This window comes from Amblyomma americanum, chromosome 4, assembly GCF_052857255.1.
Source record: "Amblyomma americanum isolate KBUSLIRL-KWMA chromosome 4, ASM5285725v1, whole genome shotgun sequence".
Taxonomy (NCBI): Eukaryota; Metazoa; Arthropoda; class Arachnida; order Ixodida; family Ixodidae; genus Amblyomma; species Amblyomma americanum.
Window position 1 is genome coordinate 130,938,547 of NC_135500.1, and position 24,363 is coordinate 130,962,909.

A 24,363-nucleotide genomic window follows, 5' to 3' on the forward strand; every position below is an offset into this window, starting at 1 on the left:
ACAATCTCACTCCAGCGCACAGAAAGCTGGCTATAACTGTCCGAATCGTCCTGCTGCAAGCCAGCAGCTTCTTCAAACTTAGCCGCAATCTCGTGACCCAGCAGGCGGGCGCTCCCATTTTCGCTGGCGATGTTAAGGAACGTGGCCTCTATTCACCGATGATGAAGTTCCGTAGACAGCTTGTGCATGAAACTTAAATAAGACATAATAATTTTATTCATTCAGCAGCGAAGATAACATAGTACAGCGGGCGGGCAGTCTTAAGCATGTCCGGCGATGTGTGCTGCCTTCAGGAAGAGTTTCTTTGCAAGGAAGTCTTAAAACAAAATATGTGAAACAGAGTTAGCTTGCGCTGCCAAAAAGACAACAGAAGCATGTAGGCTTAATCATTGCGCACAATTTATCCTTCGAAGGGTCATCTTTCGAAGTGCCTTCTTATTCGTTGCTTGTGTTATTTCAGGTCACATTTTCAATTAGAGCTGAGCGAAAGATATTTTTTCGCTGAATACTGCCGTACATTCTTTTTCTCTTGTTTAGCTTTTCCCATGAGAAGCGTGAACAATACTGCCACCTAAACGCTTAAACTACTCAGAGAGGGAATGGAATGTTGGTGCTGCGATTATTTTCATTTCGTAATCAAAAGTACAGTTACACGAAATAAGAAGCAACACGCTTCTAACCTGGTAAGCAGTAGAAGCACTGTATTACCCCCTAGCATAATGAAACTAAAGCAAATTCGATGTAGTGGCGCTCACAAACCAAGCAGAACATGTTGATATCTTTGTTGACCCAAGAGCTGGATCTGACGTACTGTTCACTCTACCTGCTTATTGCTTAACTGTACACAATATTTGTTTGTGAGATGCAGCGCGGAAACTTTTTCAGCTGCGACCATTCGAACGGTTCCCAGGTAGCGTTGGCCACACCCCGATTTAACAGTCAGCTAGTTACATGAACATGGCTGGATCAGTGACCTAGTTTCTCCTGCCTGAACGTGTTCACTCCCAAATAATTGCAAGCATCACCGGCTTTCAGCGCACTGGTTTCGAATCATATCCGACATGCACCGAGGAAGTGTGCTACCTTGTGGGAGCAGTCAGGCTTGAAACGGGGGCGCACCTTGCAGAAACGCCATGTCAGACGCCCGTCTTAATGCTTTGATTGTCGAAAACGTTTGAGAATACACGCCTGACAATGAATTTCACGATATATAGGCTTTGTGCACCAAGAATTGTTTAGTGTACTGTACTGCTAGTTTGCTTCTTTTAGACCGGTTTCTGTGCAGATAGCTCTCCTTTCCAACATAAAACCATGCTTACGAAGTATTTCTAGCGTAGTTTGAACAAAAAACATGTTTGTTAAACTTCAGGGTGACTCACTGGCCACACAAGATAGTCCAACTCCGGGCGAGTCGTAAGGGGTCCATAAAAGCCTGTACAGGTCGTTGCTAGTGGTAAGTGGTAGGTGTGGTAAGTGGCCCTGATTCGCCGTCTGATTTCGAGGCATGCGTAAAACAATCAGACAGACCACATCGACTAACCGAGTGTACGAGCAGAGGGGTCAGCAAAACTCTCCGTATTCGAGCATGTCTCAGAATAAGGCACGCGAAGGCCGGTATATGTGTTATCATTTTATTCCTTTTACATTATAATTCCTTTCTTTCTTTGTTTTTCGGTATATCGAAGGACGCCAGTTTTCTGGGCCACCGGGTTCCACTATTCGATGTGTCATACGAGAATACAACAGTAGAAGAGAAAAAAATGATTTATATAAGGTCATCACGGTATGGCACCCTTTTACCACGGCGAAATCTTTTCCCTTTTCTTCAACGGGCCTGGTGTGTGAAAGTGGGCTTTCTGACATGCACACTGTTATAGTGGCTATGCATCCTCTGCAGGAGCAGATATTGCTGATGCCTGTAAATCGTCGTGGCTAGTTGACTCACTTGAAATGACCGTAACATGTTTTCACATACGATAACTGACAAACTTCGGGATGCTTTAAATATTTTGACATTACAAGGAACAGAAGGCGGGCTCACATCTCCTTAACGCGCGTCAGATCAGCTGATTAAAATCGCCGATTAGGGCTGACATTACAGTGCTACGATATTAGCTTTTCGAGCTAATAAGACAATAAATAAATATCTGCTTGTATTAGAACCAACGCTAGATGTCTCATCTAGGGAATCGAGAAATAGAACAGATGTGGATAGCTCGGATTACAGAACACCTGTAAAGGTCGAAGTGATTTTTTTTTCAAGCAACCGCACGCAACAAAAATCGGCGTGAGTACTAATAGAATGGTAACCACGCCAGCTACAACAGAGGTTTACTAAAGTGCGCTAAGAGGATTTGTGCGACCATTCGATAAACAACCGGGGCAGTGCAGTAAAATTCTGGATGAATTGCTGGTTTACTTCAACGTGCTAGTTACGGAGGCCTACAGGGATCAGTCGCAACGAAGGGCCGGCTAAAGCGGAAGTAACTATTTAAAGGCGTTTTCGTCGGTCGTCATGAACTGATTGGCTTTGATTAGCCGAGGTTCACAGTGCATTATGTTCCTAATAATTCTAACTGCATGCATTATAAACCTATATATTAAGTACAATCTTTCGAGGTGGCACTTTGGATGCAGAAAAAAAAATTCCTTGTTAAATATTATTTTAAAGTTTCTCTGCTACATTTACATTCTAGTACACACCCAACAATCAAGCAGTAATGCGAGAGAGAAACTCTGAGATGATGGCATCTGAAAAAAAACGCCGTTGTTGCAGGAGGCATCGCTAAGAATGCAAGCCATACATAACCCGTTACAAACAGGTCTTGCCCAAGCACTCAGCTAGCATGCGTTGCAGCAAGGGCTTGGTGCATATGAGCGCCCTCATGAGGGCATCTGCCAGAGTCATCTTTTACCTTTGCAGAAAAGAAGCAGAACTAAAATCAGGGTACCTATGTAGCTAAAACTGTTTGCACAATGTTTACGTTAGATGATCTGTTTTCTATAAGGAAGCGGGGACAGGATGTGGTAAATAATGTGCCAATGTTGCTTTGATGTTTGCTTTCCGCGCATATATTGGCATGTAAACAGGTGTGAAAACGTGCGGGTTGAAATCTGACACACTTTGAGATATTTATTTGAAATACCAAGCACAAGAAAATTAAACGCACTTTAGTACTAAAAGGGCAGATGAATATGGTAAATTGTTTTGGGAGACATCATATAAGTAAAAACCTGTTAGAAAAGAAGAGTTTCTCATCACTGCCTAATTCTCCCATTCCTCGGCCTGAAATTGTGCCGAGTCTCAAGAAAAACAAGCCAATCAAAGAACACACATCGCTAAAGAGTTTTGTTTTACACAGCCGCGTTCAAAATCACTCTGCTATAAAGCCAGTTAATAATTAAGGTTATTTTTATTAAGTTTGTGGCCTCGGCAGAGAAACTTGGTGGTGGCTCGTCAAGACATAGTTATCAAAGCACCCAAAGGTCATCGAATCCAAAGAAAACATAGGGGAGTCCGTTTTGCATTCTTTGTGTTGATGGGGGGAAAATTAGTACTTTCATCACTTTCTGTGTGAAAAATATCGCACATAAAACAGTACTCAATGAGGAACACCACAAAGCTAGGAGAGACGATTGATTGTGTCTTATTTATATACTGGCGCAAGAAAAAATATATAGGTGTAAAAGGGGAGGAGGAAACGAGGGAAACCAGGAAGATAAGAACACTGCGCAGTCGCGATGGACGTGGTCAACGTCCCCAGATAAAAGCGAAGTAACTAAGAAACAAACACCTTTAAAGAACTAGTGGAGTAAGGCGCCAACCCAGATGAAGTAATAAAGGATATGAAAACGACCCAATCTGTGAAAACACGTGGTTAATAACAGGCGAAGCCAATATGCGAAGTTAACAAGAAGAAAAACGTTAAAAAACAGGGAGGTGTAAAGCGCCAATGTGGATAAAAGGGTGGCACTGATAAACAAGGCTAACACCAGATTAAGAAGTGACGTGGATAAAAACTGGAGAATGAATAAAAACCAGAAAGTTTAAAAGGCGGAGCAACATGAACAATCCTCTGTCAAAAAGTGGCGCGTTAGAACATATGAAACCCTGCAAGGTATCTTTTTTTATTTTTCAGTGGTGGCTATGGATGCGGTACTGATGCATCCCTCACTGAAAAAAGAAAAAAGATGGTGGCTCAGTGGCAATGGCCCGCGGATTCTGACCCGAAAGATGCATGTTTGATCAAGGCCGCGGGGATCGCATTTTGATGGAGGCGAAATGCAAGAGACCCGTGTACTGTGCGATGTCAGTGCACGTTGAAGAACCCCAGGTAGTAGAAATTATCCAGAGCCCTCCATTACGGTGTCCCTCATAACCTGAGTCGCTTTTGGATGTTAAACCCAATAAAATAACAAAACCATCTTTCGAGCTTCCGAAATTCAGAAAGTGGAAAAAAAGGACAAATTTTGATTTGCATTTAAAAAACCCTGCCATCATCGATCTTCTTTAAATCTACCTCAAACGCCTCCAGGAGCTCGCAACTGTGCCAGAAAAAAGGTACAGTGCATTTTTTAATGAAAAAGCTAAATGCCCAATTGAAGATCACATTTTTTCCCTTACTATTACGGGATAATATGAAATCAAAAGTGTTACAACTATCAGTTTGAATTCGAAATAACCGTGTCAGGTGGTATTTTATTTACAACGATCGATAGCAGAATTTTAGAGATTAAATTCGAAAGCCTATTTAGCTCTTTGGGATCGCTCGTGATAATATCAAGCGTTAACAAGTGTCGCATTTCGCGTCCATTGATAAATTCTGGTGAACTCAATTGAAACTAAATAGGTGCATTCTTCCGAACATGAAAATGAAAGTCTCAATCTGTTCTTAGAAGACTGCAACAGAGAAAACAACAAGATTGGACGTACAAACAGAGGAGGGCGGTTTTGCCCTGACAAAACTGTCGGTGTAGCATCTTCCGCGGATGCTTGTTTCTTCATCGTTGTTCCTATACTCTGCTGCGGTATTCTAAGAATGCTTGAAGTTACTCAGCTATAAGTCTTGTATAATTCTAATGTGAATTTTTGTACAATATTTTATGGTATAATTTATAATTGTGTTTATATATGATCTTTACTTGCTCCAAAGAGAGATCGTTTTTCACGCGTTTTATGACACTTCTTGAACCTTGTTCTGAATCACTTGATGTTGAAAGGCATTTTTAAATGGTTATTTAAACTTTACTCAGAGGCCAGCCGGAGCGAGAAAAAGAAAAACCAGGTGGTGTTACTTTCTTGACATTGCTTACACAGGACATTGCTAGTCAGCACTAAGTTAAGCCCACTAGTGGGCGTTTGTTATGTTTATATATCTTTTTGTTGTATGGTGGACATGAGCGTAAATGTGTTGACAAAATTCTGTTGCACTGAGCTAAGCATTTTATTAGAGTTATTGTAGAAGAAAATATGGATAAAGAACAAATGCATATCTGAATAAACAGCTCGTTCAGGCACATGACTGTTATACTTCAAAGTGTGCAACCGAATAAAGAGGAACCGTTCATGCCGTTATTCTCACAACAAATGCTTCCGCACGAGCTGGAAACTAGTCAGAACGCGTATTTTTCCAGTATTATATTCTTCTGACTTATCCAGAAAGTCAGCGAACCGACTGAGTGGCATGTCCAAAAAGACGACGTCGTTCAGCTTTTGTTCCTGTGCTCCTTTGAAGCCAGCGGCAGGTTATATGCCCTCAGTTCTCGGCAGGAGCAACCTGTCCAGCGTTTCTTCAGTTGCCAGCGAACCTCTTCGTGCGCTCTCTTTTCCGTGGTGCGTTGCAAGACACACCGTTTTCTCACTCCTGTTTTCTTGGGGAAGAGCTTGAGAAATGAATGTTTCTTTGCAGACAGTTCGGTTATTGAGTTAAGTTATGTCCGTTATAGGCGTCCACTTTGTTGTACGTGGGATTTTTTTTTTCCAGCAGAGCATGGTAAGATACACTTGGTGAGTCCCGAATCGCGCGGTTGCAAATACTGGCCGAACTCAGCGTCAAGTTCTTTCACGTCAAAACGCATTTGAAAAAAATAACATTTTACGACACTAATGCACATTAACGGCATCCGGAAACTAAAGAACTACATTGTTGAAGACTCAGGGAAGTGAAATCTCAATGTAGTTAACTTAATAATTAAGATAGTCGTCCAATAGCTCCTAAAAAATTGCGTACAGATATTGATGGCAGAAACCTAATATAGTTTTTCACCTCTTTTTGCTGTCCTTACTGCAAAGTTCTCCTAGTATACAATAGTTCAAAGCATTATAGCCTTCCTTCTCTGTTTTCCAAGATGCCGTTAGCTCGTGTCGCTCGCTGCTAATTTCAAAGTTTTTTGTGCTGAAACTTTTATCGTTTGGGCTGCACTGGCACTTCTTGGGGACAAAAGCGGCAGTTACTTCTTTACATACACAGAGTATACGCTGAGCATTTGCATTCAAGGGTGATTCTGGCATTATCCGCAGTTTACAGCCACAAAACAGATCTGAACATTTGCATACCTTTGCGTTAGGGCTTATTAAACCACTCTGATTTATCTAGGGTCTTCGAATATTCTCCGTAGGAGCTATAAAAATGTGATCAAAAACTGAATTGCTTTAAAATAATCAAGTAGTACGGAAGTATTTTGGCCTTCATTAGCCTGGACATGAACGTTACGGAAAAAGGCGAACAGATACTACTTTTGACTTTTAAACGAAGCTAACCAGCAGACACTAGTTCTGCATTTTTTGCCTTTTTTGGCATTGTGTTAATAAAAAATAAAACCGCACGTTTCGAGAGTTTTTTTTGTAAGTCTTGAGCGCTAGTCTTCTTAACGCACTGACCCGCTGCGGTGCTAACTTGTTTTGGTGTTCGGCTACTGCTCTCAAGGTCGTAAGTTTGGTCCCGGCCATTGAGGTGACATTTTGAAGAAGGAAAAATGCGAAAACACACTTGTACTTTGCGATGTCAGCACAAAAGAACCTCAACTAGTCTCAGTTATTCCCCGAGCTCTCCGTTACGATGCAATTATAGCCCTTGTGTCTTGACGGGAAGTTAAAACCCAGAATTCTTGGTTCCTTTTAACGAACAAATTATCGAAACTTTAAGCGAACGAAATATGGTCTGAAAGTATTCTTTGTATTTTACACCTTAAAACAAAATAATGCTATAATTTAATGTTGCTCTGGGCTTAATACTATTGGCAGTTTTTCAGAAAAATGTTACGGAAAATCGACGATCAGAGCTTTGTTCAAATGCAAATTTAATTTGGCCATTTGCTCCAATTTCTGAATTCTAAAAGATTTCAAGGCGCAAAAAAAATAACGTTTACTGATCCAGCAGTGCGAATCTCTTGTGATGACAGCAGATAGAATTCAAGAATACGGATCGAAAATGTTACTTTTGTGTAATCAATTCATCTTGTCCAAAGAGATTGAAAAGGGCCTGTTTTTGAACGTATAGCTTGCTGAGCAATATTATGGATTTTTACGTTTATTAATTGCGACTGCCAAAAAAAGTTTCTCTATTAGTGCAAATAAAAAATTTACATTTGGTTCCAAAAAAAAGAAGAGTTGGCAAAACTTATGCTTTCTTTTACTTGACCTGGAACATTCTGTTTCTCAAAGTTGCAAAAGAAGCGTATTCTATATATTGCAACATAAAAAATTTTCCCCACAACACTGCATCTTCTCTCGCAAAAATAAAGCCGATTCCTCTCTGATGAGACACTTTCCAACCGCATTTAATATTTTAATTAAAAACGAAGAACGATCGTGGGACCTCGATAACTATTCTTCTCTGAGTGAGCTTAGCGACTGAAATATTCGCCCTCACTTCAAGAGAGATCTCTGTTTCCCTGCCCCTTGCGCTCTGCCTCCTGTTATTGTTTCGATGCGACGCGCAACAGCTGCTGCTGCGGCCGTCGACGGGACAAGCAGCGCCTGTTCCAGACCTCAATAACTGGTGTTCGTCGTTTACGTATATTTTGCTTTTTTTCTCTGTTCTTTTGCACATGCATCTAAACACGGTCACGCAATAAATGAAGCCACTTGCTGTTTAACACTCGTCCGCACGTCGTCTTCGCCCCATATTACTAACTTTTGGGCTGTTTTTCGTTGAGGAAGTTGAATGAGCAACTCGCCGAGTAACATATACACTTATCCGCTAGTGTTTGCGTGTTTATCGTGTTCAACTACGTGTCCGTTTTCGCGCTTATGTCCCGCGTCACTTTCCTGCCGTGCTTACTTTCATGTACTAATCTGCGTCGTTATAATTGTATAAAATGTGTTCACAATGCCCCACAAAGATGATTTCTTTAACAAACAGACAAACAAACAAACAAAGTAGGAATTCGAGTTTAACGTCCTAAAAGAACGTTGGGCCTATGAGGGACGCTGTAGTGGAGGGCTGCAATATAATTTCGATCACTTGGGGATCTTGAACGTTCACTGACATCGCTAAGCACACGGGCGCCTTTTGCTTCCATCAAAACTCGAGAACCGCGGTTGGCTTGTAGCCTGAGTCCCCAAGCTGGGCAGCAGAACGCCATTACCACTGAGCTTCCGTGGAGGGGCAAATAAACAAAGAAAGAAAGAAAGAAAGAAAAAAGGAAGAAAGAAGGAAATAAATAAATAAATAAATAAATAAATAAATAAATAAATAAATAAATAAATAAATAAATAAATAAATAAATAAATAAATAAATAAATAAATAAATAAATAAATAAATAAATAAAGAGAGAAAGAAAGAAAGAAAGAAAGAAAAAAAGAAAGAAACAAACAAACAGGTAGGAAGGCAGGCAGGCAGGCAGGCAAAAATAAGCTGTCCTGGGTACGTGTCCCTCGAGGCACAAGCTACCTTAGAGAGAAGCCTTCGACAGAGAACAGGCAAGCCAGACTGAATTATGCAGGAATGTAGTGAAGGAGAATGTGTGAGTAGGGCCACGTGAAAGCGATAGATAGAGCGAAAGAAATGAAGCACAGCTTACATACAGCATGGAGAACGAAGCCGCAAAGCAAGACAACATGGAACTAGAAGCGCGCCCTCGGCTCTTCCATAAGCAAAGAGATAGGAATAGAAAAGAACGAAAGAACAAGTGCAGGGGTTGGGAAACAAAAAGAGCCTGAGCGAACAATAGAGAAAGAAGTGGAACCAGAGAAAAACCAAGCCTAAACGATGCAGGTGAAAAACAATGCGCCACTGTTCGTGGCATCCCACTCTTTCTGTTGTCGCTTAATGCTGGTGTCGTTTTTCGCAGGCGCAAATTTTGGTTGTTGGGAAGCAATATAAAATATTAAAAAGGCACATGCCACCAAAACGCATTGTCTTCGTATCACGGAGCAGAGAAGTGTTTAGTCGGAAAGAATGCCGCAGAAGCGTGAATAACGTGCTGTACGCACTGCAAAAAGCAATAATAAAAGAAAGTACACAAAACAGGGAAGAGGAGGCGGATGTTCGGGTAGAGCCTGTGCGGGGAGGTAACATAGCAGGGAAAAAAGAGGGGAACCCCCTCCTCGTAAAGGGCATGGCATGGAGCGAGGCCCATCCGAGAAGTAAAGATTGAAGCATGGACGAATGGGAGCAATCATCCGGATAGAACCGAGCGCTCAGCCCTACTGCCTGCAGCCATGACGAGAGCAGCGACAACGCGGTAGTAAGCTTCCTGCTTAAAGAATTCGCACAGTAGAACGGAATGCTGCCGGAAGTGGGACCTTGAGATTTTCGTTGATATCTTTCAACGCGAAAGCTTTACTGGCCTCATCGAGGGGTGGTGGTGTCTCAGCCACTTGGCGTACCAAGTGACTCACCACAGCTGCAGCCGCGCACAGTCTCTGCCACTACCGCCGCTACGCCTACCGCCACCTCGTAGGCTGCGTTCACGTGACTGACCACGTGACTCGCCGTTCGTTTGAAAGGAAGTTTCTCGCTATGGATGAAGTGAGTCGTGCGGGACCGTCTACGCCATCGGGACGGTCTCGCAGACTACGGGCTGAGTCTAATCATCCGACTGGCGTTGCCAGTCATGATAAGTACTTAGCTAGAGGTAGGGAACTTAAATGTGGCAAGCTAGCGGCAGAGACCGACGAAGAAAGGGAGTGCCGACTGGCTCAACGGTGGTTAAAGGGTGCCGAAAGTCGGCAGCGAAGAGCTTTGGAGGCAGACGCTGCTATTTCTGCTTCCACCACGACTTCGGGTTCGGCAACATACCAAATGGTTGAGTCTAACCTGGCTTAGAAACACTGCGTAATTACACATATCAAAGCTTTCGCTTGCCTAACCGGGCTCAGCTGAGCAAAGCTGCAGCGATTTTTTTTTTGTAGGAAAGAAGGTTAACTGAAGACACGACGACTGTTACTACTCGCGACTGCAGGGCATGAATAACGACATTTACTGAGCTTAGCTGCCGCAGAAGAAGGATACGGAGATAATGCAAAAGTGTTAGAAACAGAAGACAGATTCTCCTCTCCACTATGGTCCCCGAAATAACAATTCGAAAGAATGAATAAAAGCATGTTTGTTCAACACTGGAATGCGTCCGTGACACTGAGGTAGAAGTGAGGGGAGGGGGATTGATTTTGTAAAAGTTAGGGAGAGTGCTGACTTCTTTTTATTGGAATTACGTCTGAAGCAAGAGAAGTGATTGCCGTGCGCGTCTTGTGACCGCGGCAGAGCTGACCTTTGAACACCGGCGCCACAGGGTCCTGGAACGAAAAGATTGCAGGGGAGGAGTGAGTCACTTAATCTGCAGTCGTTAAATCTGGTATAATAGAGAGATACGTGCTAGTTGGTGACAATTGGTAGAGTTCATCTTGAAAACGCGCAAAAAAATACAAGGGACGAAGAAGAAAGCAACCGGACTGAGCGCGGAGGGACGAGCCGGTGTTTCACAGCCAACGCACACACGCGCACGGCAGGTGATGATCGCAGTCAAGTAAACAAGGGCAACGAAGTGATTGACACAGAGAAAAGAAGGCAGAACAGGGCCCGTTGAACTAGAAAGTATCAAGTATAATAGAGAGAGAGAGAGAGAGACGAGCTAGTTGGTGACTATTAGTAGAGTGCAGGCCCAGGAGAGGAGATAAGAATGCCAGGGTCCCCGTTGAATGGTGGCCACGGCACGAAGCCGAGCGCGATGTGCCGGGGACAGACCTAAAGCCGATGGTTCATATCGGCACGGCAGTTGGACACAGAGAAGCAGCTCTGTTTGGGTGATGTCGTGACGTCCAGTGAAAATAATGCAAAAGGAAAGGCACAAGGAAAGGGACAACAGCGGATTAGCCTCAGCAGCCCCCTATTCTTATTGCTCGAATAATATCGGGGGAAGCAAAGGTTCAGATACGAGTTCGCCCCCTCCCGTGAGATGAACGGAGGGACGTTATTTGGTCAGAGGCCTATGTAGCCTTGCATGTGATTGTGCAGGAGTGGCAGCGAAGGTAGGAAATTACTTTTCTAGAGCGCTGGCTAGCACGGTTGAAATAATATACAAGGCGCTGTGACCTACAAATATAATCAGAAAATGACTTAAAAGAAAATGAAGTCGTCCATAAACGAGGCTGATAGAAAAGCAGGCTGAAAAAGAAACGAAATCAGCAGGTAGGACCACTTCAGATGTTTTGCATCCCCGGGAGGAGACGTGGAAACGCCATTAATGCGTCAGTGTAGATTTTTTAGAATATATAGACAGAACGGCAACGCCCGTATTGCTTCGCCTTTGCTATAGACTACGCTTGCCTGATCTATTTTCCTTCGCTTCGGTGGGCTGTATTTCACACCTTGTTTTTAATGCTTCTGTTTTTTTTCTTCGGTATCATGGCATATTTTTTTGTTTCGATGCCTGCGTAGCGTCCGGTTTGCGGTGACGCACGTCGTCCGCAGAGATATTTTCAGAGCATCTTGCTCGCGTGAATGTGCCTTCTGCGGTAAACAAACCCGGAGCCTCCGCCTTTTATCTGTTTCTTGAGCGAGCACTGCAACATTCTTTTGGTTTTCCTAGTGTTCTAGTTCAGCGCGCATTACGATTGAAAAATCATTTCTCAGCGAAAGAATTCATTCCAAATAGGAGCAGAAAGATGGCATCAAAGGAGCCCTGCCAGCAAGCTTGCAGATTCAGAGCCTGTTTCTCGCTCTGAAAGAAAGTAGGGTGAAAAAAATTTAAAATAAAGGTCACGGAGATATGCAGGTACTGCCTGGCGACCTGCAACCTGAATAAACGAACTAAAAATAGCGTTACAATGTCTGTCGCTGTGGCGACATACGTATATGACTTAATTTTGATGCAAAGGAATTCTGATGGAGCGTGAACTGAAGAAAAAAAAACTGAAGAATCATTTCTACTATTATACTCTAAAGAATAGCAGTGTAACAGAACAGGAAGCGCTTCGCACTTATGTGGTCCTCTATTTACTGCTATTAATTTTATTAAATTTCAGTGTTAGTTTGTGTCACTTTTGTCTCCAATTTTGTCGGCACACGTGAGCTACATTGACCTTAACGACAAAACAGAGAGGTTGCACTTCTATGCTTTGTGCTTGTATATCGATTCTCTGTGTCAGACGTTGGCCTAGGAACTCGTTTGGCTGAAAACCCGGCGTTGGTAGTCGTGCGGCGTAAATCGAAAAAAAAAAGATATCTGAATTCCTGAATTCAAGATATTGAAATTAAAACAGTTGGCATTACGAGTTTAATGCAGGCCGTCTGGGTGCCAGGTGGCCAAAAAGGCATTGGCTACGAAGGTTTTCTTTTCTTTATTACCGAGCTATGACATATCACGACAATTTGCAAAAGCAACAAACAATAAATAGCAACTAACATGCTTGAGCCAATGACCTTTCCCGCCTCCATAGACCACGAAGAGTCGTTGGCTCAAGCGTGCTAGAGAGGCACTAACTAAACGTGTTGTGGTGTATATGGCTACTAACGTATGCTCAGGGTATGCACTGATCTTATAGTAATTAAAAAGGAGTAATACTAGTAATTCTGCGTCAGAAATTGGACAAAATGAAAAGGCGGTGTTAAGACGCTTGAATTTACTGAAACACATGTTGTGTATGTGTGTGAGTGTGTGGTGGCGTAGTGTGTAGTGCAATGTAACCGAGATAGTGAGTGATTATTGGAAATTGAAAATTGTGATTGTTGATTGGTAAACGGTACTGTTATCTGTAATTGTGACTGTAACGCAAGACCGTGATTGGTAATGTGAATGTGGATTGGTCATTGGTGACAAATGAGAAAGAAAAAGAGATAAAAAGAGAAAAAGAAGAAGACACAACGGCGTCAGCGATTAAGGCGAAGTTCTTGCGTCCTCTTAACATTATTCAGCAGAACGAGCTCCTTAGCTACCGCATAATAGTGGAAGGTAGCTACATCCCCCCATAAAGACAGCAATAAAATTCCAAAGAGGAAAGGTGCCAGCCAGGGAAACACGATATCTCCGACGATTTTTATCGCCTGCTTAGAGGAGGTATTCAGAGACTTGGATTCGAATCAGCTGAGGATCAGTATGAATGGAGAATATCTTAGTAATCTGCAATTCACTGATGACATAGCCCTACTAAAATACCCAGGAGATGAATTGCAAAACAATTACCTAGGCAGGCAGAGCAGAATGGTGGATTTAAAAATTATTATGCATTAGATTAACCACTCTATTGGATAGAAACAGCAGTTTACTATTGATATCCAGTCGCTAGAAGTGTTGAGAAAATACTTCTGCTAGGGGAGATGGTGACTGGAGATTCGGACCTCCAGATGAAATGACTAGAAGAATAAGAATGCGGTGGAGCGCATTTGGAAACGTTCTTAGATTATGAATAGCAGTTTAACAATATAACTTAAGATGAATATAACAACTCTATCTTACCGATACTCACCTATGAGTCAGAATCTGGAGGCTAACAAAAAAAGGCTTCAACTTAAATTGAGGACAGCACAGTGAGCTAGGAAAAGAAAATGATAGGTGTAAAGTTAAGAGACAGGAAGGGAGCAGAATTAGTCAGGAAGCAATTGCGCGTAACGACATCTTAGCCGAAGACAAGAGGAAAAAATGGGCTTGGGCAGGGCATGCAATGCGAACGCAAGATAACAGATGGTCGTTAATGGTTATGGAATGATATCAAGCGAATGCAATTGTAGGAGGAGGTGGCAGAAAGTTGTGTGGGTGGACGAGTTTAAAAAGCCAGCGGGATAACGTGCTCGCGGCTCGGACACGACAGGGTTAATTGGAAGCATATGGGAGATGCCTTTGTCCTGGAGAGGGCGTAGTCAGGCTGTTCAAGATGATGAGGAACGAGAATGCGTTATTTGCTTCCTGCCAGCAGCCACGGCTAGCGCTTACCCGACAACTGAAACCATGCCAAAAAACGAATGCACCTGGAAATTATGCGTGCATGCTTGGTTCAAAAACTGCATAATTCTGGCCAGCGGTGGTGTCACTCAAGAGGGTCCAGCTTTTCTTGAGCTGCTTTGATCACATTCAATTCCTCGGTTTGTGCGCGTTGTTTATTTCCGTCTCTCTGATCATTATCTTTGGTTTGATTCGCTCCTTTTCTCTCTCTCTCTGTCCGTTCCGCTTCTTAGCAGCTTTAGCCACCGCTGCTTTGAGCTCTCCAATACGGTACCTCTATCTGTCTTTTTTCATTTCATTCCCAGCTTACTGCCTTCCCTCACGGCACGACTGAGCTGTCCACCGAGAACTGAGACTCTTACCGCGCCTTTCATTTCCTGACAACTAATCATTTTGAATTCACCTGTCTTAGAGCTAAATGGGCAGGTTTCCGGAAGAATTCTGGCAGCTTCAGTACCGACTGGCACAGACAGGCAAACTTAAGGATTGTGTTGTGTAGATGGAATAGAAAGGGCTAGGGGATGCAAATAGTACTTAGGGAGCTTTGTGCCTGGGGGATAATTGCGCTTGGTTGAATTTAATGAGGCTCGTGGCCGGCGCATTTGGTGGGATTTGTTACATAAGAATGCTGTGTAGCACGTGGCCTTCATAGGGGCTGGTAGCTTCCTAGCTTGGCGGGGTTTAGAAGTGATGTATCATGGCTATGCGGAGTGGTTATCTTCAAATCAAAATTCATTTTTTACATGATCTGCCTGCATGCGTTGAGAATCCTTCATGGACAGTGACGGTGAACCTTGCACCGCTTGTTCAGCACCTGCGCCTACAAACCCGTATAAATTTGTTATGCTACGTCCGCAGAGAGAGAGAGAGCAGAGCGGCAAACAAAAGCAAAAAAATTGAGTTCTAGAAGAAACTTTACTGTAAAACAGTTTCGCAAGGAGGATCACGAGACTCACAAAGCAATATTTAAGATAAACAAAACAAACACACGAACACTAAAATCACAACAAAAATCCTAAAGGCGATCATGGCACTGTATAATGCCAAATTTGAGCCCAGCTCTTTGTATTTCAGCGGCGCGAACGGCAGGGCCCTCTCGGCGGCTACGCTTAGCTTGTGTTTCGGCAGCGCGCATCCCTGCATTCTGGCGTCGGCGGCGATGATACTCAGGCATCTCGTTTAGCAGCACAGCCAGAAGAAGCATATCCACGGTTGCACCGCTCATTCTTAAGAAAGAACCGGCTGAGAGTATTTTTCACTATACTTTATAAGCAGCGGGTTTAAATTGATAAGATAATGCTCTAAGCGGCAGGGCTGACGCGGAATATCTGTCGCGGGCAGCATATTCCACGCCACCGCCCGCCAACTGTCAGAGCGCAGCAGCACGGCGGGACTGCTAGGTAGTAGAGCATGGGCGAGTGCCGCCGCAGACAAGCCTCCCCTCCGTTAGCCACCCTACTTCCGTGCAGCCATCTATGAGCGAGTGGCAGTACTCTCGTTCGCTCGGTTACACCGACGGCGGCAACGGCTCAAGCCACTAAAGTGCGCTTAAGAGCTTCGCTCTAAGCAACGCTGTGGAACACAGTGCGCTTTTGGCACCTTGTTTGCAGAAAAACCCGAGGACAAGGGATCGGCGTAGCGGGCGTCCCGAATCATGCGCAACCGATTTCCGGACACTGCAAACATAGAAGAAGCAGTTTAGTGAGCGCTGACGTAAGACTGTACTCTCCAATCATTGGCTCTTTAATCACAAATGCAGACACTCGCGTTGCTTCATTTTGTTGGCATGTTCATGATCAAAAAACATAGCGGAACCAACTGGTGAAAAACGCGAACTTTGGAAGGCGTGATTGAATACGAAGCCACCTCCACACTTCACACTGCTTCTTGTCCGCAGCAATAGGCCAAAAAAAGTTGCTGGCTAGGCCACCCTGTACGCGAGCAGACGAGGCTCGCTGTAAAATTGAGCTGCGTATTTCGACGAAGCCAGCCAGTGCAAGGCCTATTCCTGTAGGTGGTGGACAGACCCATCTTAATAGGCGATGTATTTAATGCGACGGCAGGGGCTGTCGAAAACAATGCAAGCTAACAACCTGGTGATACAGATAAGAAGAAAGAAGTTCACGTTTGTGGCATTGCCGTTGTTTTTGTCAGAACAGCAGCTTGCGCTTGTTGGTTTTCTATCCTAATGTTAACAGCACAGAATGTGGACAGGACACGAGAATAGGAGCACGCACAACGAGACACGTCATTTTACGCCATAATACACACGTCGTCCTGAACACTCAGAGCAAGATTGCTGCACGCACAACGGCTGAATTTCCGTTTTTGTTAACGATATGGACGGCTTGCTCACGCATTGGTCTCTTCGTTTGGCTATCTCGGTGGCCTCGATAATCTCGCGGACCAACTGTTCAGTGTGTTTATTCAAAACTTTACATCGTTTGAATTCCGCGGCACATGTTTTGGAAGGACAATCCCTTAAATGAATAGTGCAGGCTGTGTGTGCTTCCCTTCTCATGTCCCGTCTATGTTCTGCGCTGTTGACATCAGGTTGTCTTGGTGCCATACCTGTACGGAACCACCGTCCTCGCTTGTGGGTGACTCTGTCGTGCCAACACAAGGAAAAATACTTGGCGTATTTATTTGAATCATCACACGAGTACCTGCTGACATTCTTAATAATAAGCGAAAAGCCCAGCGCCAGCCTCTTTTTATAACATGTCGAGTACGGCGCATAGCGCCATTACTTTTCCTGTCGCGCTGTCAGCGCCTTTCATTTCGTTCAGGCCTCAGGGACCGTCAGAAATGTCAGTGCCGCCTCGAGTCACTTATTAAATCTTCCGATCGATACCAAGGACTTTTAGGCAAGTCCAACAGCCACGATTTGAAATGCTTCCCTCCCCCAGTTCGGTTTTTCCTGTTTTAGACAGCCCTCATTCCCAGCCGGGAAAGTAATCGTACCAGCTGTACCCGCATCGGTAATTCTTTACACTGTAGCTGTCTTGCGTGTCTCCATTTTTTTTTCTCTTTTTCGTGAAATATCAGATCGCAACTGAATTCATCAAGTAAAGATTTGTTTACAATTCTGGTCATTAAGATCTTGCGTTTTTGATTCACTATCTTTAATCATATTAAAAGACGATGAAAGTTAGCGACTGATTTCATTCCTAATGACACGCTGTAATGCATTTGTCCCCGAAACACCTGAAGAGGGTTGGTGAAAAGCAGATAATATTATACCGTCACTCGACGAATGAGCTGAGCTTGTTATATTATTAATTAAACAAAAAGTTAACCGTATAAGGCTCCACTACTGCGGGCTAATTCAACGTGGTGGTGACTATGTAGCTGTCGAGATTTGTTACATGACATGGGTAACGCAATTGCGTTTTTTCACTTTAACTCTTGATGAGTGCTACTTGTTTACAACCTCAATTATAGGGCCTTATTGATGTCGTTTTCTCTATTTCAGACGCTACAGACATCCTTTTGATGCAATTAAATTTTCCTCGAGATATCACGAATCTGCGCAAGCTTTTCTACAGCGTGAGAGGTTTTAGTTACGTTGCAAGCGCAGTGTAAGAATTTTGTAAAGCACGTTACAACCCTTGGGGTTGGCGGAAATTATGATGAAAGGCACACAAGTGGCCGCGAAAAATATTAAACCGCAGAGATTCTTCAAGCTGCTCCTGCCCACTCAGCATGCTTCTCCTGGCCCAAAACACTCAGGAATCTGCTCTTTGGTTTCCTTAGAAGCAGTGTTTAAATGTGTACTCAAGAAAAATGAATATGCTGCGGCCGATTTTTTGCCAAAGGCGGAGATACGTAAGTGTGACAGAATATTACCTATAGAAGCTTAGGAGAGCATCCCAGATCATCCGCTCCGTTCGATAAATTCCCGTCTCTCCGGGAGCGATTGTTTCAATTTGACTGACAAGAAAAATTAAGGGGGGGGGGGAGGCGGGGGTGACCAAAAGAAAGGTTATAACTCAGTTCCGCGCTTATTCTTACAAACTTTAACCCGAACAGGAATGAAATCATGAGGATGTTTAATCCCCTTAGGAGTGGTATGCGACACCATTAGAAACAACGCTGCTGATGCATGTATTTTGTTTGCGTCAGTTATTTCGCTACACACGACGTTTGCCCTGCCATCGTACCTTTATTTGCACACAGATAGTCATGCATTATGCAGAGTGAGCCCACCGAGAACCTGTTCCAAACTCCTTGTCTCGCCCTTCACCAGTGGCGCACTCCTCCAATGTTTTTCTGGCTTGAATTTTCGCGCCATAGTGGGCTGGTTTCATTTGAAAATATAATAATTCTATTACACTAGTCGCATTAATTTTTTGCCGCCTTCCATGGTTAGCAGGGGTTGATAACCCGGTGGTCAGGTCGCGACCTGTTATGGTGGGCAGATCGTGATGACGTCGCGTGGAATTGTGCCCAAGGTCCAGCCCACCACGGCAGGACCTTGTGACGCCATCGCCCTCTCGACCAATCAAAGACTTTTGTGGGCAACGCAGGACGCAAAACCACTTGATGAGAAGTGTAATGCAGTCGCATTAATAAAAATGCCATCAAAAATGTACCTCTCGTTAGCGCCCATTTTAGAGGTCACTAACGCGTGTTACGTTACTTAAATATGCTGATAGATATAGGTTACCAGAATTAGCGTACAAGAACCAAGGCCGACCCGGCGCGCAACCGTGATTCATGGCCTACCTGCAAGAAGGGGCTATGGGGCTTGCGAAGCGCAAGGGTGAAAGCTTCAAGAAAGACAGCAGTCACCTTCATAAACACCCCTTACCTACTTTGCTTTCTGATCAGAGACTACACTCCGGAGACTCTTCGACGCCTGGCATCAGAATAGTCGGATTCACATTCATCGGGATTTAAAGAGCACTGTTAGGATCACCGCGGGGAATGCAATGATTCTGGTTTCTTCCTTGTACAGCCTATGGTCTGAGACCTAGTGTACATCCGGTGCTGCATTGCGCGCTTCTCTAGCCTGATCCGTCACTCGTTCCCCTGATGTCCTCCGCAGGAAATATAGCCGAAACCTGAAGCTCGCTGTAAGGTTCGCATAGGTATAAGTTGTGAAGCAAACCTGAAGCACTGGCCTTCTTCTTCGTTCACGAGGCTGGCCGGCTTGACATACTCTTTAAGCAACTTCAAATAATATTTATATAATCAAATAATACTATCATTACCCTCTGCATTTTGTCCTGAACGAGTGAAAACTTCTTTCTTTGCGTACTGTGGTGCGATGTCCTGGGTAGCAGTTATAGGCAGCCATTGGAAGAGTGTGGTGCAAGCAAGTAGTAAGGAACTGGAATAGTAAGGTGGAACTTGGTGGATAAATGCCCTAGTCACACCTATAAATATGCAAACGAGGATCATGAAGCAAGAGAGCAACGGGTGGAAACGGACGTAAGCATGTATGTATTCTGTGGGACGTTGAGAAACAGTCTTCAGACACAGCAAAGCTAACTACGCACCACCGTTTCATGAACTCAAAGCCCGGACTACTACCTTTGTGCATTCGAGGGGCTCTACACACTCAGTAGAGAAGGAGGAGGAGGAAGAAGAGGAAAGGCAGGGAGGTTAACCGGAAGAATAATCCGTTTGCTACCCTACATGGGGGAAAGGGTGAGAGGATAAAAAAAAATAAAAAAGAAAGGAGAGTAGCAGAAAAATTGAAGTTACTATGAAGATCCAGCGTTCAGTAGAGTCACAGCCTATCGTGCAGGCCATAAGTTCGCAAGAAGCGGAGCAGCGCCTTGGAGGTCTTCATCGCCGACGATCGGCGCGGCCGGTGGCCGACAATCTTCATCTCCGTCTGTGGGCGTGGATCTAGACGCTCAGTAGAAAGCAGTAAAAAAAGGAGTAGGCTGCCCTGTTTCGCACTGCTTTTTGTAGAAGAGGGTGGCGCTATACGACAGGTTATCCCCTTTTTACGTCCGTATAGGGGTGTTGGTCTTTATACAGTACAACTGCTTGCTTTTTTGCCCCCTTTCTCTACAGAGCGCGACTGTGGACACCAGGCGCTGTTCCGGAATAATTCACACCTTTCCAACCTGCGGCTCTGTCTCCAACATGCCTCCCGAAGTCCCGGAATTCACTTCCGCGCGTATACGGCCTTTCTTTGTTCTTGTTCAAAGCTCCCAGGTCGACAGTTCTGACAAACATACCGGCATTCCCGCAGGCACTTGTTCCACATTGCAAAGCGGCGTCTTATCGAAACCCATCTCCCACGGGCGAGTGTGCCCGCCCAGCCTGTGCTCTTGTCGTTCGGTACAGCTATATGAGAGCTCTTACCGGCGATTTCCGCACTGGCGCTCCCAATACTAGTAGAACCATCGTGCGGGCTGCTCGAGTCCGGAATACAAAGCAGCTGGCTCGCAGTCTACGCTGAATTTCAGTTCTTTCTTCAGCTGTGCTCGATGTGTGTGTCTTTAGGCTCTACTGAGCGAAAACGGAAGGAAAAAGAGGGTTTCGTTGTGACATACGTTGACTTCCGTCATAGAGGCTCTACTGGCTGCTTGCGAGGCCTACAAGACAAGGTGTTCGTCTCGCTCAAAGGGCGCGTTCTTAGTAAGGAGTCGCTCGCACACATACTTCCTTAACATAATCAATGGTTCGACGACAGTTCGTCTGGTCAGGCATTGTATTAAAGAAAAAAGAATCCGGTCACTGACCATGTCATGAAATTCAAAGACGTTTCGGAACCTCGTACAGGTTCCTTGATCACAAACCAGGTGATCACCAGGTGATCAAGGAATCCGTACGGGGTTCCGAAACGTCTTTGAACTTCATGACATGGTCAGTGACCGCATTCTTTTTGCTTACATACTTCCTTAGCGTAGCCTTCACACTAATTCAAAGAGTTGCACCGTATGCCGTAAACCTGCTGCAAATAAAGATTTCTATTTATTCATTTCAGTATAGTCAAGATGTATTGCGTCTAAATGCAAAAAATGACCTCTCAGTGCACGAGCCGAGGTTACCGTATTTTTGGACGGCAATGACATGCTACGAAAAGCGCTAAGAAATATGTGAAAAAAAGGCAAGTATGCGATAGGTGACCTTGTCTGCACTTGGAAATGGAGAACAAACGAGTTTTCTCCGGGTGATCTCCTAACTGGTGGTCTCCTAACTGCACATGATGCGAGCTATTCTGAACAGCAAGCAGCAAATGCGGCATGTTAAGGAACTACTGGTATAACTTTACACCCGAGGAACATATTTGCATATTCTTTCCACGGGTCTCATATCGACTGCTATTCGCAGCGTACGAGAAATGCACTGGTTGTAATAACAGTAAACCAGTTTCGAACAAATTTGCGCTCGCAAATTCGAAAATTTTATTCCGTTAAAGTACTTTTATACGAAGCGGCTGCCTGTACAGATCATGGCTTTTTTGGTCATATGTTTGAAGTGCGATTGCTGCAGCAGTGTAAAATACATGATTGTATACCTTAAAGGACCAACGTATGAAACACGAGGCATGTGCACACTTTGCATCACGATATATTACATCATCATTACGAGAGTCTGCTTCCTGGTCTCAACATGTGTTTGCAAAATGACATTCATTCGATAACGCTAATGTTAACAACCTGCAGTGACTCATTCAACAAAGTAGTTTAGCTACTAACAGCATGGGCTAGCGAAGCGTGGCGTTTTAACTTTCTAGATTCATAAGCGTAGGGCTCGGAGCAATACACGTTCTTCAGGAAGGAAGATTTCGAACAGAGTATCGATCAGCGTCCTCCTCCAAAATGAAACTGTAGAATACGCAGTGTAACTAGAAGCCAAACACAAACTTCCAACCTGAGTTTTGTAGGAGCTGCTATGATAATACAGAAATGCCATCAGGATTCCGTAGCAAAAAGAAAACATTAATGTTTTATCTTTAATCTTTAAGATCCTTGATCGCCTGTCCTTACGCTGTGAGTGCTTCCAATCTCTAAGGTGGATTTCGTCTTGTAGGTGTGCTCTCCGAAAGAATCTCGAAAACACACAGCTTAACTTCGGTCCTAGCCAATCTGTTTAAAATGTCACAATTTCAGCCGAGGGGCTGACCTTTGCTCTTAAATGCTTCGGCTCTGTGCAGCTGCACACGCCACTTTGGTCTGTGTGGAACAAATTAGGAAGCTGTAGGTTGGTTGTTGGTTGTTCGACCTACTGTCGCCTCAGAACTTGTTCTTTACCTAATTTTGTCTAATTTACCTACTTTTATTTGAATATTCGAGAGCGGCTGCGTCATCAAGGCGGTACTGTTTCTATGGGAAGAGTACGGCTGCTCCGGCGCCGCCATGTCTAAGGAAACCACGTGAATCTAAGGAGGCTGGCTCGGAAGAGGCGGCCATGGCTTCCCAGGCTGTGGAGCGACCAGAACATGGAGACGCCTACGCGTCCAGTGAGACCTCATCGCTTAGTGGGGACGAGTGAACGACGAGTGAACGATCGCGGACGGTGACGAATCAGTGGCCGATTTGGCTGACGTGAACAACGAGGGCTTCAAGTTGGTGAGTCATCCCAAGCAACGAACGGTCGGCATCCCGGCAGTGTTTGAGCCCACAGAGAAAGGGGTTGATTTATGAGAGAGAAGTACTTTGGTTTGGGCTTGTTGGTGCATAGCTTCTAGGTGATGTCTGAACAGCGCGAAAACAACAAGGACAAAAGAGGCACACGAACACATTGCATGTTCCAACCTTATTGCCGTATCCATCTGCCAGTCACGAGTTGGCGCCTGTCCTGTTGTGTTCGTGTGCCTCTTTTGTCCTTGTTGTTTTCGCGCCGTTATCCCATCATCTAGAAGTTAAGAGAGAGGAATCTTATCTTACTTTTCGCCGCCATTCAATCACTGCTGTGATCAGCTCCGATTCGTACTCGATTCACCATGCACGGGGCTCTTCAGCTGGATGCCTCGACGGAAGAGCAGGTTGAAAAGCTACTGCAGTGCTCTCAGATTGGTGAGATCAAATTTAACGTGCGGTTGCCCTATTCCTACATGAAGAACACCTGTGTTATTAAGGGCATACCAAAGTGGTATTCAGAACGCGACCTACTTGATTATTTGAAACCACAAGGTGTGCTGCACGTGAAACGACTCGTGCGTCGTGTGGAGTCTCCAGAAAAAGAATGGGCTGCGAAACCTACTAACTCTATCGTGCTAACATTCGCTCCCAACTCACAGCGCCCCAAAAAAATTAATCCAGGATTCACAAAAGACGCAGGTGCAGATTTTACTGAAGCTCCTCTACGGTGTTTTAGATGCCAACGGTTTGGGCACGAGGCCAAAGTTTGCTCAAAGGATCGTCGCTGTAAGCGGTGCGATGGTGACCACGACTTTCAAACCTGCAAGGACGATTTTGCTCTTGCCAATTGCGCTGGTAATCATCGAGCGAGTTGGGAGGCTGCCCCTTCCGTGTGAGCTCTCTGCACCGTCGAATATCCATTGTTGGTGGTCCCAAAACCCAGCCGACTGAGACGCCTGTGCCAGGATTAGACGAGTTCCCAGTGTTGGAGTCTGATGTTGTTGCGTTACCCAAGAAGGTCCCTAAGAGACGTGAGTCCAGCAAGACGCCAAGGTCCATTGCGTGCGAGTCGGTTGTTTGACCTCCAGCAAAAAGTATCCATGTTCCTGAGCGATCGGACTCACTAGACTAGACGGCAAAGGAGACTCTCATATGCACAAGTGACAAAAAAAAAAACCAGCTACTCCGGCCAAGATTGTGTCCCCGTCGGCACCTTTTGTCGATGTTGTGAGTGCGTTGCGCAAATAAAGAGCTCAAAAATCAAGGTGTGTCTGACCTTGGTCATTTTTTGTTTGGGGCCCGGCGTTCACATGTTCCGGCGATGGCGCCTGTTAACCTGAAGCACTTCCTACAGCTGGTGCTTTCTATTGAATCCCTAATTACCACCTTCGCAGCGAAATTTCTTTCGATCTAATATGGATGGTGTTCAACCTA